General features: G+C 35.5%; 1 protein-coding gene across 1 annotated transcript in view; it reads left to right on the top strand.

The window, feature by feature from the left end:
- Positions 1–15,000, top strand: part of LOC144978793 (uncharacterized) — a 24,202-nt gene that overhangs the window by 2,826 nt on the left and 6,376 nt on the right. The gene's annotated exons all lie outside the window — the stretch shown is intronic.

Below are 15,000 nucleotides of genomic sequence, written 5' to 3'. Positions count from 1 at the left end.
TCTGTCAAGATGCCAAACAGATGAATAACCATCTGTCTTGTTTCTCTCTTTCTCTCTATCTATCTCGATCTCTCTCTCTCTCTCGATCTCTCTCTCTCTTTCTCTCTCGATGTCTCTCTCTCTCTCTCACTCTCTCTCGATCTCTTTCTCTCTCTCTCTCGATCTCTTTCTCTTTCTCTCTCGATCTCTCTCTCTCTCTCTCTCTCTCTCTCTCTCTCTCTCTCTCCCTGTGTGTGTGTGTGTTTGTGTGTGTAAGTGTGTGTGTGAGAGTGAGTTTTTCCCGAGTACGGCAATGTTGTGTTTTTAACTGATAGTTCACGATGCCATTATCGCATTGGATTATGGGATAGATAAGGTTGGATCTATTTAATTTCTCTGTCTGTCAAGATGCCAAACAGATGAATAACTATCTGTCTTGTTTCTCTCTCTTTCTCTCTATCTATCTCGATCTCTCTCTCTCACTCTCTCTCTCTCTCTGGATCTCTCTCTCTCTTTCTCTCTCGATGTCTCTCTCTCACTCTCTCTCGATCTCTTTCTCTCTCTCTCAATCTCTCTCTCTCTCTCTCTCTCTGTAAGTGTATCTGTGTGTGTGTGTGTGTGTGTGTGTGTGTGTGTGTGTGAGAGAGAGAGAGAGAGAGTGAGTTTTTACAGAGTACGACAATGTTGTGTTTATAACTGATAGTTCACGATGCTGATAGTACACTGTATTATGAGATGGATACGGTTGTATCTATTTAATTTCTCTGTCTGTCAAGATGTCAAACAGATGAATAGCTCTCTGTCTATCCTTCTTTATATTTTTGTGCGGCTATGTGCTCTTGAGGCATGACACTCGCTTTCGGATCGTAAGCACCTGGGTTCGAGCCTTGCTCGGGGCTTAGTTGAGTCCTTTGAGAAGGCTCTTTACTCACATTCGTTCACGGTACTCATGTGTAAAATGAGTACCTGGATGTTAACAGCGTTGTCTTTGTCCGAAAAAAACTGTAATATAATATATATATATATATATATATATATATATATATATATATATATATATATATGTATATATATATATACAAAGAAAGCGACAGATTAAAAAAAAAGAGCTGGAAATGGGGGGGCGGGGGGGGGGGACAAAGAAGGAAAAAGGGATGAGTGACGTCACCAATCATCCGATAATATCGATGGCTTATGTCATCTTGACCTTGATCAGGGCAGCAGATCTTCCTATTTCTGACGTAACCTGTCAGTAGATAGTATGCGCTTGGCTAAGCTGCTCACAACATAACCGTCCGGAAGTATAACGGACCAACACACAACACTATATGTAACCTTTAACGTTAATAGCCTGGTTAATACAGAGGCGTGGTTATCTAAGTGTCTATAAATAGTATGTGTTTGGCTAAGAAGCTCACAACATTGCCATCCGGAAGTATAACGGACCAACACACAAAACTGTGTGTAACCTTGAACGCCTATATTCTGGTTAATACAGTTTAGTGAGAATTACTCATAAACGCAGATGGCAAAAAAGAATAACAAAGTCCTGAACAAAGTCCATACTATCTGTTGAGTTCGCGTGTACTGGATCCCAATATGGGTGTCCTACTTCCTCGAATTAATCCCTCATCACAATGATTCCCGTGGCATGGTGATATTGATTGGACTTGCTTCCGAGGTCACCAGAGATCAAGGAGATGGGGTCAAGCATGTATAAGATATGAAGATAACGGACATAATTAGGCCAGGAGAGATGACCAATCCAGGACATCATTAAATATTTGAAGGCTAGTTTTCCAAAACTCGTTAAATCGATTTTTTCTACTTTTTGAGGTTGTAAATCCATGAAATAAATTGAAACGTAAATGTTACTTATATTAAGCATCAACTGGTACAAGATTTACCCTAGATTTACGTGAATTTGAAGTTTAAACATGATAAAAATGATAGACCGAATGGGAAATTTTAGGGGAAATAATCCTCAATATCTCGAAATGGGAAAAACGGAGTTAGGGATTTTTGGAATAGCACTCTTCATTTATTGTGTGAATAGCTCAAGGTTATGTAGTCTTGTGGTATGACACTCGCTTTCGGATCGGAAGGTCCAGGGTTCGAGCCTCAGTCGGCGCATAATTGAGCCTTTAGAAAAGGTTCTTTACTCACTTTCTCTCACCGTACCCATGTGTAAAATGAGTACCTGGCCGTTAACAGCGTTGTCTCTATCCGAAAAATTGTAATATCGCTCAACAGGCGTAGAAGTAGTAGTAGTAGTAGTAGTAGTAGTAGTAGAAGTACTCCTACTACTACTACTACTACTACTAGTACTACTACTACTACTACTACTACTACTACTACTACTACTAATCGTAATAATAATAATAATAATAATAATAATAATAATAATAGTAATGATAATAATAATAGTACTTCTTCTTCTTCTTCCTTCCCCCCCCCCCACCCCCACCCCCCACCCCCTCACCCCTCCATTATGTTCTCAGTATCATCAAACGAAATCACACAACAGGTCGCCTCGACCTACACCACAATAAATGACATTTTACTTATGATACTCCCCACCTTTAAACAAAAGACAAAATATGTTCTCAAGACCTTCACATGCGATAAACCAGCAATTTAATTCCATAAGATCGTAACATTGAGTGTCAATGCTATTTACTGTATATTTTTAAGTGAAATTCAAGTCTAACGAAAAACATTAACGCGAAATTTGACGTTCGCCCTATAATGAAAGAAGAAATATGAGCCGAATTTCATTCTCTTGCGACATCAATAAAAATGAGCATAAAATACGAAATTTTATAGGGGGTTGGATTTTCCCCTTCCAAATCGTTTAAACATCCTTCTACATGCCTTGAATATGTGACCCATCGAATCAATAGGGTATTATGTGGTAATGAATTATTGTGACTTACCGTCCAAAACGGTATTAAGTAGGAAGGGGAAGTAGTATTATATATATATATATATATATATATATATATATATATATATATATATAAGACACAGAAACGAATAGTCTCGGCCACAAAAAAATGTGATTGACAATTTGCATTCTAATATATATATATATATATATAATATATATATATATATATATATATATATATATATATATATATATATATATATATAATACATATCCAATATGGCCGTTTCGGTACTTGATGCGTCTCTTAAGAACTGCAGGAACGGAACACATCTACAGCAATAACGTATATATATATATATATATTATTATTATTATTATTATTATTATTATTATTTAAAATATTTACCACAATGTTTGAGACAGAAATTCGCTCCATTACTGCATGTCGAGCACTTTTCGTACCATATTTGTATCAAACACGATTCAATATATATATATAATATATATATATATATATATATATATATATATATATATATATATATATTACCTTAACGCATAGCATCAATTGTGTGAATATAACTCTAATATTCAGCACTCAAACCACAGCCCACCAAAATATCGATTATAAATAATGATACAAATGTATAGATAGTATGCAGATGACGTCACTCAGGCCTTTGTTATTGTTTTTGCCATCCACGTTTGTGAGTTGTTCTCACTAAACTGTATTAACCAGACTATAAAAGTTCATGGTTACACAGAGTTTGTGTGTTGGTCCGTTATACTTCCGGATGGCAATGTTGTGAACTCCTTGGCCAAGCGCATTCTATCTATATTTGAAGAAATCTCTGAGTAGAAACAAGCTTTGAGATTGAAATCCCAAACAAAATAATGATCATATCATATTTCAGTCCTGGCCTACATTATTGTCAAAGAATGGTAATGATGTTGTGTGCAATGGGGACTAACTGGAAATTAATTTGGCCAGAAAACTCGTCCTTCAAATATCGATTGATTTAAATGGTCCCCATTTTGGCAAAAACTCTCAAACCTTGGACTTGAAAGAAGACTTCGTGAATTCCCAGGTTTCCGAGTTTTTGCCAAGACGAGGGTCATTTTAATGGGTCGATATTAGAAGGACGAGTTTTCTGGCCAAATTTTTAAATACGTGTTTTTCCAGAGTACGACAGACAAGTTGTTAAAAGTTGAATGGTGAAGAGACTATGAGCCGTAACTAATTTGTTATTGACGAAGGTCTATGACCAAAAACTTCAATTGACTTGACTAGCATTTGATAATATAATATAATTAGATTGTGTATCTTTGTAGGAAACCAACAAGTTTTTCGCATCAACTGTTTTATTGCCCATAAAAAATCAAGGTTATAATATATAACTTTTTTAGCATGGAAGAAAAATCTAAAAATAGGCTTCTTTCTTCTCCTCTTCCTTTTTTCCTCCTCCTCCGCCTCCTCCTCCTCCTCCTCTTCATCGTTCTCCTCCTCCTCCTCCTCCTCCTCTTCATCGTTCTCCTCCTCCTCCTCCTCCTCCTCTTCATCGTTCTCCTCCTCCTCCTCCTCCTCCTCCTCCTCCTACTCCCCCTCCTCTTATGGTTAAACTGCTACTACTACTACTACAACTACTACTACTAAAACAACAACAACTACTACTACTACTACTACTACTACAACAACAACTACTACTACTACTACTACTACTACCACCACCACTTCTTCTTCTTCGTCGTCGTCGTCGTCACTTTCCTTTCCTCTTTCTCTCTCTCTCTCTCTCTCTCTCTCTCTCTCTCTCTCTCTCTCTCTCTCTATCTATCTATCTCTCTCAATCTATCTATCTCTCTCAATCTATCTATCTCTCTCTATCTCTCCCTCTCTATCTCTCCCTCTCTATCTCTCTCTCTCTCTCTCTCTTTCTTTCTTTCTCTCTTGTTATCATAATCTTAATCATTATCGAAATCGTCTTTATCGTCTTATTATCGTTCCTATACGACACACCACATTAATCGATTTGTTCCATTACTATCCTCACCATAGAAGGCACATTACCTTATTATATCGGTACAATATTGATATTCTTTTTATTACTAATGTTTATCGATATGATCGTTGTTGTCGTATAGTATTGAAATCGATGTATTGATCAAGCAGCCATTGACGAGTTGTCAATAGATCAATGAAAGCAAATTGAATCAAAGTGATTTATGTCTCTTTGAAATCAAATACACGATCAGCGTTTGAAGTCATGGTTCACTCATTGTAAAAGGGATAAAAAAAAGTAAAGAAAAGAATGTAAAAGGAAAAAGATTGGGTACACGAGAAAGTTCCATTTTAAAAGTTGCACAGCTGCCGCCCCTCCTACTCCCCCCCCCCCCCCCTCCCCCCTCACTGCTCCTATCCCATTTTATTCCTTTCTTTGCATACTTAAAATAAATAAATCAAATAAAGAGACACGCTAAATTTATAACACAGTCGTTTGTTTAGAGAACACAGTATGTGCTATTTGGTTACCATTGAATATAGCCTACTGCATTTTACTACTACTACTACTATAATTGCTACTACTACTACTAATACTATTACTACTACTACTACTACTACTACTACTACTACTACTACTACTACTACTAATACTATTACTACTACAACTACTACTACTGTCATAGTCTCAAGTGAGTAAAGAGCTACTCGACTATGCATAAAGATATATGTAGAATGAGGCCCCAGAATTTACTAGTTACTATAAATGAAAAACAATTAACGATTTGTTTACAATGAAATAAAAATAATGATGAAATTTAATTAAAAGAGATAAACAGTGATCGTGGCAGTTACAAATAGAGATATGAATATTTTACGTAACTTATGATAATATCTCAGGTTCGTAAGTTTACGTTTCCAGGCAGTTGATGGGCTTGGATGATCTATTCCTCTGATAACAGGATTGGACTCGTAAAATTCCACTTCCAGGCAATTGGTAAGAGGTTATAGTGTAGTACAGCGGGCTTGGGTTTGATCCTTGAAGATTATACAATCAAAGTTAAAAGCTCCGGCGTCTTAATGGTGTAGATATAATATCTACAAAGTCCCAAAAGATAAAAATCTTACAATATATATATAGGAATAGAGCGACTGGCCGTCCGGCATAGATTGTGGAGAGAAAGTGAGTGTCAAATGTTAGACCTATCAGCTTTTATAATAAGTGGCTACGTGACAGAATGTAGAACGAAAAGTATTCACTAATTAGAAATTAATTCGAGGGAAGGCTATAAAAGGAAAGACGATCTAATATTAGAAGGTAAAGTTTATCTAAGCCTACCGATATATAACTGGAGTGAGATGAATTCAGTTCTTAATAAAATAAAATTTAATAAGATAATTGTGAACAACCTTTACTGTGACACCCCCCACCCACGTTTAAAATATACTCTTTAACCATTATGGGACAGATAGATTTTACAAACGGAAGTAAATTTACTATCATGATACTCTAGCATTAATCCATTGTTATGATTTGTGCTACAATTAAATTATTTATTAACTAGACATGGAAATGTTTATATTAACGTAGATATATGAATGGGTGACAATAACAATGAAAGATTGTGATTACAAATCATTGTGATGAACAACATGATGGCAATGTGATTACAAATCATTGTGATAAACAATAGTGATGGCAATGAAGCATGATTTAAGTCGATGATATGAAGGTAATTTACTGAATGAAATGAATGAAAATGTAAATGGAATATTGACATTTCAATTATTAATCATAAATGAGTGAAAATTCATAACAATAATAGATAAAGAGAAGATTTCCCAAATCATGAATGGGTATGGTATATATATCCAAACAATACTCAATGTTACATTAAGTTGGGTCATCATGTTTACAAATAAAATTATCGAATTTGTGCGTTCTGATTTGGCATAATTTGCGAGGTAACTAACAGTATGCATGGGAGGTTAAGTTATACCCTTCTCACGTCATTACACTAATCGAGAAAGTAGGTCGGCGTGAATATTTTCACAACCTGGTATGTGAGAGATACTGAAAGTGTAATTTTGCAAAAATAGACTCCACCTTAGTACTCTACTATTATTCATTTTGTTATTTCTTATGTACGTGAGTGGTTTATGGTCCGTTTCGACCACAAACTCTTTTAGCAGTAGATATCTGCTGAATGTCTTTAAAGCAAAGACGATGGCCAGTCCTTCACGCTCTATTACAGAGTATCGTGATTCTCTGTCCAATAATTTTCTGCTTGCATATAAGCAAGGCATTAGAGTTCCCTCATGCTCCTGTAATAGTACACCTGCGATGCCCTTATCAGACGCGTCAGTTCTTACAACAAATTCTTTTGACATGTCGGGTAATTTAAGAATTGGTTCTGAACAGAGTAATGCCTTTAATTGGTTAAAGCTATTCTGACACGCTTCTGTCCAAACAATTTTGTTCGGTGACCCATTCTTTGTCAGATTTGTTAGCGGTGTCGCGATGTGCGCGAAGTTGTAAATGTATTTCCTGTAAAAATTTAGGAGCCCAAGTACTTTGCGTACTTCTTTTTTTGTCTTAGGTGGTTGCAATTGTGCGATTTTTGTTTGTTTTTCTGTCTCGGGTGTCTGTGTCCCATGACCAACGGTATGATTGATCCTGCATTTGAAGCTTCGATATTAGTAAACATAGGTTGCGACACTGTGTCTCTATCAAAATATTTTTTTAGCATATTTGCATGGAATGTCTTTGTTGTGTTGTTAATTTTAATCTCGTAATTAACATTAGATTTTACTGCTGTTATTTTGAATGGTCCTTTCCATGTAGCTAAAAGTTTACTCGAGTCATCGGGTAAGAGTATTAGTACTTTGTCACCAATCTCAAATTTTCTTGATTTGCTTTTTCTATCGGAGTATTCCTTGTATTTCTCTGCTTTTTTAGTGACGGATTCCTGTGCTAGCTTACATGTGTCCTCTATTCTGTCTTTAAGGTTTCTTACATATTCGTAAGCAAACATAATTTCGTTATTGTCCTCCTCATTCCCTTTACAAATGTCGGCTACTATATTGATCGGGCCGCGAGGTGATCGTCCATACATCAACTCAAATGGGGAGTAGCCTGTAGATTCTTGGGGTATTTCTCTATATGCAAATAGGATTGCTGGTAAGTATCTGTCCCAATCATCTGGTTTTTCTGCTGACACTTTTCTTAACATATTCTTTAGAGTGCCATTAAATCTTTCACAAAGACCATTTGCTTGGGGGTGGTAGGGAGTTGTGAATGAGTGTTGGATTCCCATGAGTTTCATGGTTTCATGCATCATATGTGATGTAAATTGGGGTCCATTGTCCGACAGTATCTCATTTGGTATGCCTATTCTAGTAAAAATTGTCATCAATGCTTCAGCTATGTGATCCGATGTAGTTGATTTCAATGCTATCGCTTCTGGCCACCTGGTTGCGTAATCGACTAGTATTAGTATGTGTGTATGGTTTCTATCTGATTTTGTTAAAGGGCCTATAATGTCAATTGCAACTTTTTGAAAAACTTTTTCAATAACTGGGGTTGTCTCTAATGGCAATCTCGGTATTCTGCCTTTTGCGACTCTTCTTTGGCATGTGTCACACGATTTCACATATTCTCGGACGTCTTTAGTAATTCCAGGCCATGTGAAATTCTCGGATATTCTCTTCAATGTGGAAGATCTCCCAAGATGTCCAGAAGTTATTGAATCGTGCGCTATTCCAAGGATTTTGTTTCTGTAAATACTCGGCGTGACCAGTTGTTTAGCTATTTTGTTTCTTTTCCTATGTAACCTGAACAGAATATCTTTTTCAATGATGTATTCAACTTTTGATTTCGTCCCTTTGTTTGCGATATTGAAATATGAAGTTAAAGTCGGGTCCTTTTTCTGTTCTTCTATGAACGTGTTCCTGTCAAATTGTTGTGGTTCAAGAGAAATAGTCATTGGCTTCTCTGTTGTCTTAGTCATCTTTCTTGTTTCTGCTAGACAAGCTGTTTCTTGGGTTAATGACCATTCTTTTACATCTGTTGGGTTGTCTTTAAGACCTTTTATATTGCCAACAATAACATCAGCGACGGGGTTGGGAAGTATACAGCATTCCACTATTCCTGTATAGTATGGGGTTTCTATGTACACATTAGCTGTTTCAAAGGTTTCGACTGTGCCACTGAATGTGATGCATTGTACCGTTTTTCCAGTTTTGTCTTCGTCATTGATCAAAGATGCTTTTATTCCTACTGTACTGCATCCTGTGTCTCTCAATATTTTGCAATCAGTTCCATTAGCTTTGCCTTCACAAAAAAATAGCGATCCTGATTTGTGAGTTTGTGTTAAAAGTGACATACCTTTCACGCAATACACATTTATATTTTCTCCTGACATTACTCGTGTCTGATTGTTTACACCTGTTTGGAGTGATGCATTTGCAGTTTCTTTTGGATATCCCACGATTTTGTAACATTTGTCTGCTGTGTGGCCTTTCATTCCACAATATTGACATTTAATTATATGTTTGTTGGTTTTCTTATACTCAGTATTATTGTCAGTGCTATTTCTTGTTTTGTTTTGATAGGGTCGGCTATGGTCTCTATTGAATTGTTTGTTCCATGGTTTGTTACTATGGTCATCCTGTTTCACTTGCGTGTTCCGAGTGATTGATCGGCTCGTTCTATTTGAGTATTGAACTTTAGGTGTACCTGGACTCTGAGCAGCAGCAGCGTAGTATGGTTCCTTCAATGTTCTGCTAAGGGGTGTCAATGGATGTGCGCTGTTAAAGTTTTCTGCGTAGATTTTTAATTTGTCCAAGTTTTCTGGCTTTCTCTCTTTAATGAATGCGACTAAATCTGGGTTGCAAGCTTGATAGATTCGATTCTTCAGCGTGAGATAGTAAAGGCCTGCAAAGTCGTCTTGTTTTACGTTTGCCAACTCAAGCCACCGATTTAGAAATTGAGTAATTCGGTTCACGAATGTATTAAAGTCTTCTCCACTTTCCGGTTTTGCAGTGTGAAACCTTTCCTGGTAACCATCTTCTGTTAATCTAAATCTTTTTAGTAGAGCGTCTTTAATTTTACCATAATCATCTGCATCTTCAGTTGTTAAGGTATAGAAAACTTTTAGCGGTTCTCCAGATAAGCAGTTAATCAAGGCTGTGGCCCATTTGCTTTCTGGCCAACGATAACCTTTAGCCTGAACTTCGAATCGGTGTAAGAAGGATTCTAAACAGTCTGAGCGTTCATCGTATGTTGGCATGCGTGGAAGTTTCACGAAAAATTCATCACTATTATTATGTTTTCTTTCATGACCGGCTTTTGTTTTTTCAATTTCCAGCATCATTTGGATCCTTTTGGTTTCTTCTTCTGCTAAAGCTATTTGTCTTTTTAGTTCCCTTTCTTGGACTCTTTCTTCTCGTTCTTCTCTACGTATTCTTTCTTCGTGTTCTTTTTCTTCTCTACGAATTCTTTCTTCGTGTTCTTTTTCTTCTCTACGAATTCTTTCTTCATTTTCTTCTCTACGAATTCTTTCTTCGTGTTCTTTTTCTTCTTTACGAATTCTTTCTTCATTTTCTTCTCTACGAATTCTTTCTTCATGTTCTTTTTCTTCTTTTACTTTCTCTTCGCACCATGAAAATATTCTTTCCTGGGGTATTTCTAAGTCCTTTGCGAGACTTAAGTATCTTTTATATGCTTCCATGTTGCAATAAATTAGTTACGATATTTTATATATATTATATTGACAGGATACTGTTACTGACTGTTTTATTTATTTACACTTACTGGAATGAACTGTTCTATTTTTAGAAATCTCTCTCTCTCTTATTTCAACTTATTATGTATGTTGAATTTGATGCCTTTTATCGTTATATCTTATAAAGCAATGTGTCAATACAATGCGGAGTTATTATGACTTGTATCAATAACAATGTGTCAATCGCGTGTACTCTAAACTATGTTACTACGAAAAATGTATCACCAATGTGTGTGACTCGTCGTTAGTTTGTGTACAATTATTCGCAATGACGCTAATATACTAGAGTATGATAACAATAATAGGATGCCAAAATAATCCCAAGTTATCTATCACTAAATATAACACGACGGCTAGTAGACTCCTTTTATTATTATTTAGTTTTTAAAGACTCACTTTTCAGAACATAATATATAAGTGGTTTTCGGTAACAGTAATATGCCAAAAATGCATTTAAAACAAATCACTATGCAAAACAAATCACGATGTCTATAGTTACTATGTGATGCCCAACTCATGTAAAAGAGAATAATGAAGGATATATTTACCAACTCAGTTCGTGGCTGGGACCTCTCTCTTGTTCAATGGTTGTTCAACAATTGTAATTAGGCATTGAAGAGTGTTTAACAGTGATGTCTGAAATACAAAACAATAAAATATCGTAAGATTTACAATAGTTACAAAATGTGTTCACAACACTGAGTGATTGGATGACAGGTGAATGAATCGTTATGGAAAGTAAACATATTGAAAACAATTCATGAATGAGGCAAACAACAAAATGAAATGAGTGATATAATAACAAAGTGGACAAGGAATGAATGAATGAATGAATGAAAAACTGAGTGAATAGATGAATGAATGAATGGATAATGTATGAATGAAAGAATGAAGGGAGGAATAAATGTATGAATGATTGGATAAATGAGTGAATAAACGAATGAATGGATGAATGAATGAATGAATGAATGAATGAATGAATAATGAATGAGCAATGAATGAATGAATAATTTATAAATGAATAGATGAATGAAGGAATGAATCAATAAAATGCTATTCAATTTGAATGAAAGAATGAATGGATAAATTGCTATTCCATTTAAATGAAGAAATGAAAAAGAAAAAAAAAATTAATCCTGTAAATAGGGAGTTCAATTAAAATATGATCAAGTGGGGCAATTAAGAGTTTTACAATTTAAACTTTAAAGTTAGATGAAATAGATATAAGTAACTAAATAAATTCAATTCTTTATATGTGTCTCCTCCAAAATGTCATAGTCTCAAGTGAGTAAAGAGCTACTCGACTATGCATAAAGATATATGTAGAATGAGGCCCCAGAATTTACTAGTTACTATAAATGAAAAACAATTAACGATTTGTTTACAATGAAATAAAAATAATGATGAAATTTAATTAAAAGAGATAAACAGTAATCGTGGCAGTTACAAATAGAGATATGAATATTTTACGTAACTTATGATAATATCTCAGGTTCGTAAGTTTACGTTTCCAGGCAGTTGATGGGCTTGGATGATCTATTCCTCTGATAACAGGATTGGACTCGTAAAATTCCACTTCCAGGCAATTGGTAAGAGGTTATAGTGTAGTACAGCGGGCTTGGGTTTGATCCTTGAAGATTATACAATCTAAGTTAAAAGCTCCGGCGTCTTAATGGTGTAGATATAATATCTACAAAGTCCCAAAAGATAAAAATCTTACAATATATATATAGGAATAGAGCGACTGGCCGTCCGGCATAGATTGTGGAGAGAAAGTGAGTGTCAAATGTTAGACCTATCAGCTTTTATAATAAGTGGCTACGTGACAGAATGTAGAACGAAAAGTATTCACTAATTAGAAATTAATTCGAGGGAAGGCTATAAAAGGAAAGACGATCTAATATTAGAAGGTAAAGTTTATCTAAGCCTACCGATATATAACTGGAGTGAGATGAATTCAGTTCTTAATAAAATAAAATTTAATAAGATAATTGTGAACAACCTTTACTGTGACAACTACTATAACTGCTGCTACTACTACTAATACTAATACTATTACTACTACTACTACTACTACTACTACTACTACTACATACTACTACTACTACTACTATACTACTACTACTACTACTACTACTACTACTAACTACTACTATAATAATAATAATAATAATACTAATACTATTACTACTACTACTACTACTACTACTACTACTACTACTACTACTACCACTACTACTACTACTACTACTACTACTACTACTACTACTACTACTACTACTACTACTACTACTACTACTACTAACTACTACTACTACTACTACTACTACTACTACTACTACTACTACTACTACTACTACTACTACTACTACTACTACAACTACTACTATTACTACTACTACTACTACTACTACTACTACTACTACTACTACTACTACTGCTACTACTTCTACTACTACTACCACTATTACTACTACTAATACTACTACTACTACTTCTACTATTACTACTACTACTACTACTACTACTACTACTACTACTACTACTACTACTACTACTACTACTACTTCTACTATTACTACTACTACTACTACTACTACTACTATACTACTACTACTACTACTACTACTACTACTACTACTACTACTACTACTACTACTATACTAATACTACTACTACTACTACTACTACTACTACTACTACTACTACTACTATTACTACTACTACTGCTACTACTTCTACTACTACTACCACTACTTCTACTACTACTACTACTACTACTACTACTACTACTACTACTACTACTACTACTACTACTACTACTACTCTACTATTACTACTACTACTACTACTACTACTACTACTACTACTACTACTACTACTACTACTACTACTACTACTACTACTACTACTACTACTACTACTACTACTACTACTACTACTACTACTACTACTTTTTCTTCTCCTTCTTCTTCTTCTTCGTCGTCGTCATTATTCATTGTCAATTTCCCCTCTCTCTCTCTCCCTCCCTCTCTCCCTCTCTCTCTCTCTCTCTCTCTCTCTCCCTCTCCCCTCTCCCTCTCTCTCTCTTCCTCTCTCTCTCTTCCTCTCTCTTTCACTCTCTCTCCCTCTCTCTCTCTCTCTATCTTCCTCTCTCTCTCGTCCTCTCTCTCTTCCTCTCTCTTTCACTCTCACTCTCTTCCTCTCTCTCTCTCCCTCTCTCTCTCTTCCTCTCTCCCTCTCTCTCTCCCTCTCCATCTCTCCCTCTCTCTCTCTCTTCCTCTCTCTCTCTTCCTCTCTCTTTCACTCTCTCTCCCGCTCTCTCTCTCTCTCTGTATATATTCCTCTCTCTCTCTTCATCTCTCTCTTCCTATCTCTTTCACTCTCTCTCTCCCTCTCTCTCTCTCTCTCTCCTTCTCTCTCTATATATATATTATCTCTCTCTCTCTCTCTCTCTCTCTCTCTCTCTCTCGAAAGTTCCATTTTAAAAGTTGCACTGCTGCCCCCCCCCCCCACCCCGTTCTTCCTTCCTCCAATCCCCTCCCCTCACTGCTCCTATCCCTTTCATTCTTTCTTTGCGTAGACTACTTGAAATAAATAAATAAATATTAAAAGAATCTAGACTCTAGACTATAAGCAAATTTTATAATACGCATTTTCCTTTTACCATTGGGTCATTTGCGGTTAACGATTTTGTTGAAATAATAATATATTGAATATTGATGGCTTTTGGTGTTAGCTGGGAAAAAAAACCTCGTTTGCCCGAAATGTTCTTTGTGTCACATTTTGTAACCGCCTTACTCTGAAAAATAAACCTTTGATTACCTATAGATAGTATGCGCTTAGCTAAGAAGCTCATAACATTGCCATCCGGAAGTATAACGGACCAACACACAAAACTGTGTGTATCCATGAAGGTTTATAGTCAGGTTAATACAGTTCAGTGATCATTACTCATAAACGCGGATGGCAAAAAAAAAAAAATAACAAAGACCTGAATGACGTCATCTTCGAACTATCTATATTATGATGGGGTTTTTTAGGTGGGGAGGGGGGGGGGTTCTCATGTTTCTTTTTTTTTTTTTTTCATTTGTGAATTTGTTGTTGTTGTTGTTCTTTTTTCTCTTGTTTTTTTGGTAATTGTTTTTTTTCTTTTTTCTTTTGTAGCTTTTTAAAAATGTTTAGTTATAATTGATTTTAAAATGAATCGCATAATTTGGTCACTAAGATAAACAAACCACAACAAACTTGTTTTTAAATACAGCTGTAATCACAACCCATGACAAATTTAAAGAACAAAAGAACCATTTTCTCCCTGATTGGTTTCAAAGACAAGGGAAATTCCA

Source organism: Berghia stephanieae, chromosome 8 (assembly GCF_034508935.2).
Source record: "Berghia stephanieae isolate SIO BIC M18660-M18661 chromosome 8, UCSD_Bste_1.3, whole genome shotgun sequence".
Lineage (NCBI taxonomy): Eukaryota > Metazoa > Mollusca > Gastropoda > Nudibranchia > Aeolidiidae > Berghia > Berghia stephanieae.
This window is presented reverse-complemented; position numbering and strand designations above follow the sequence as displayed.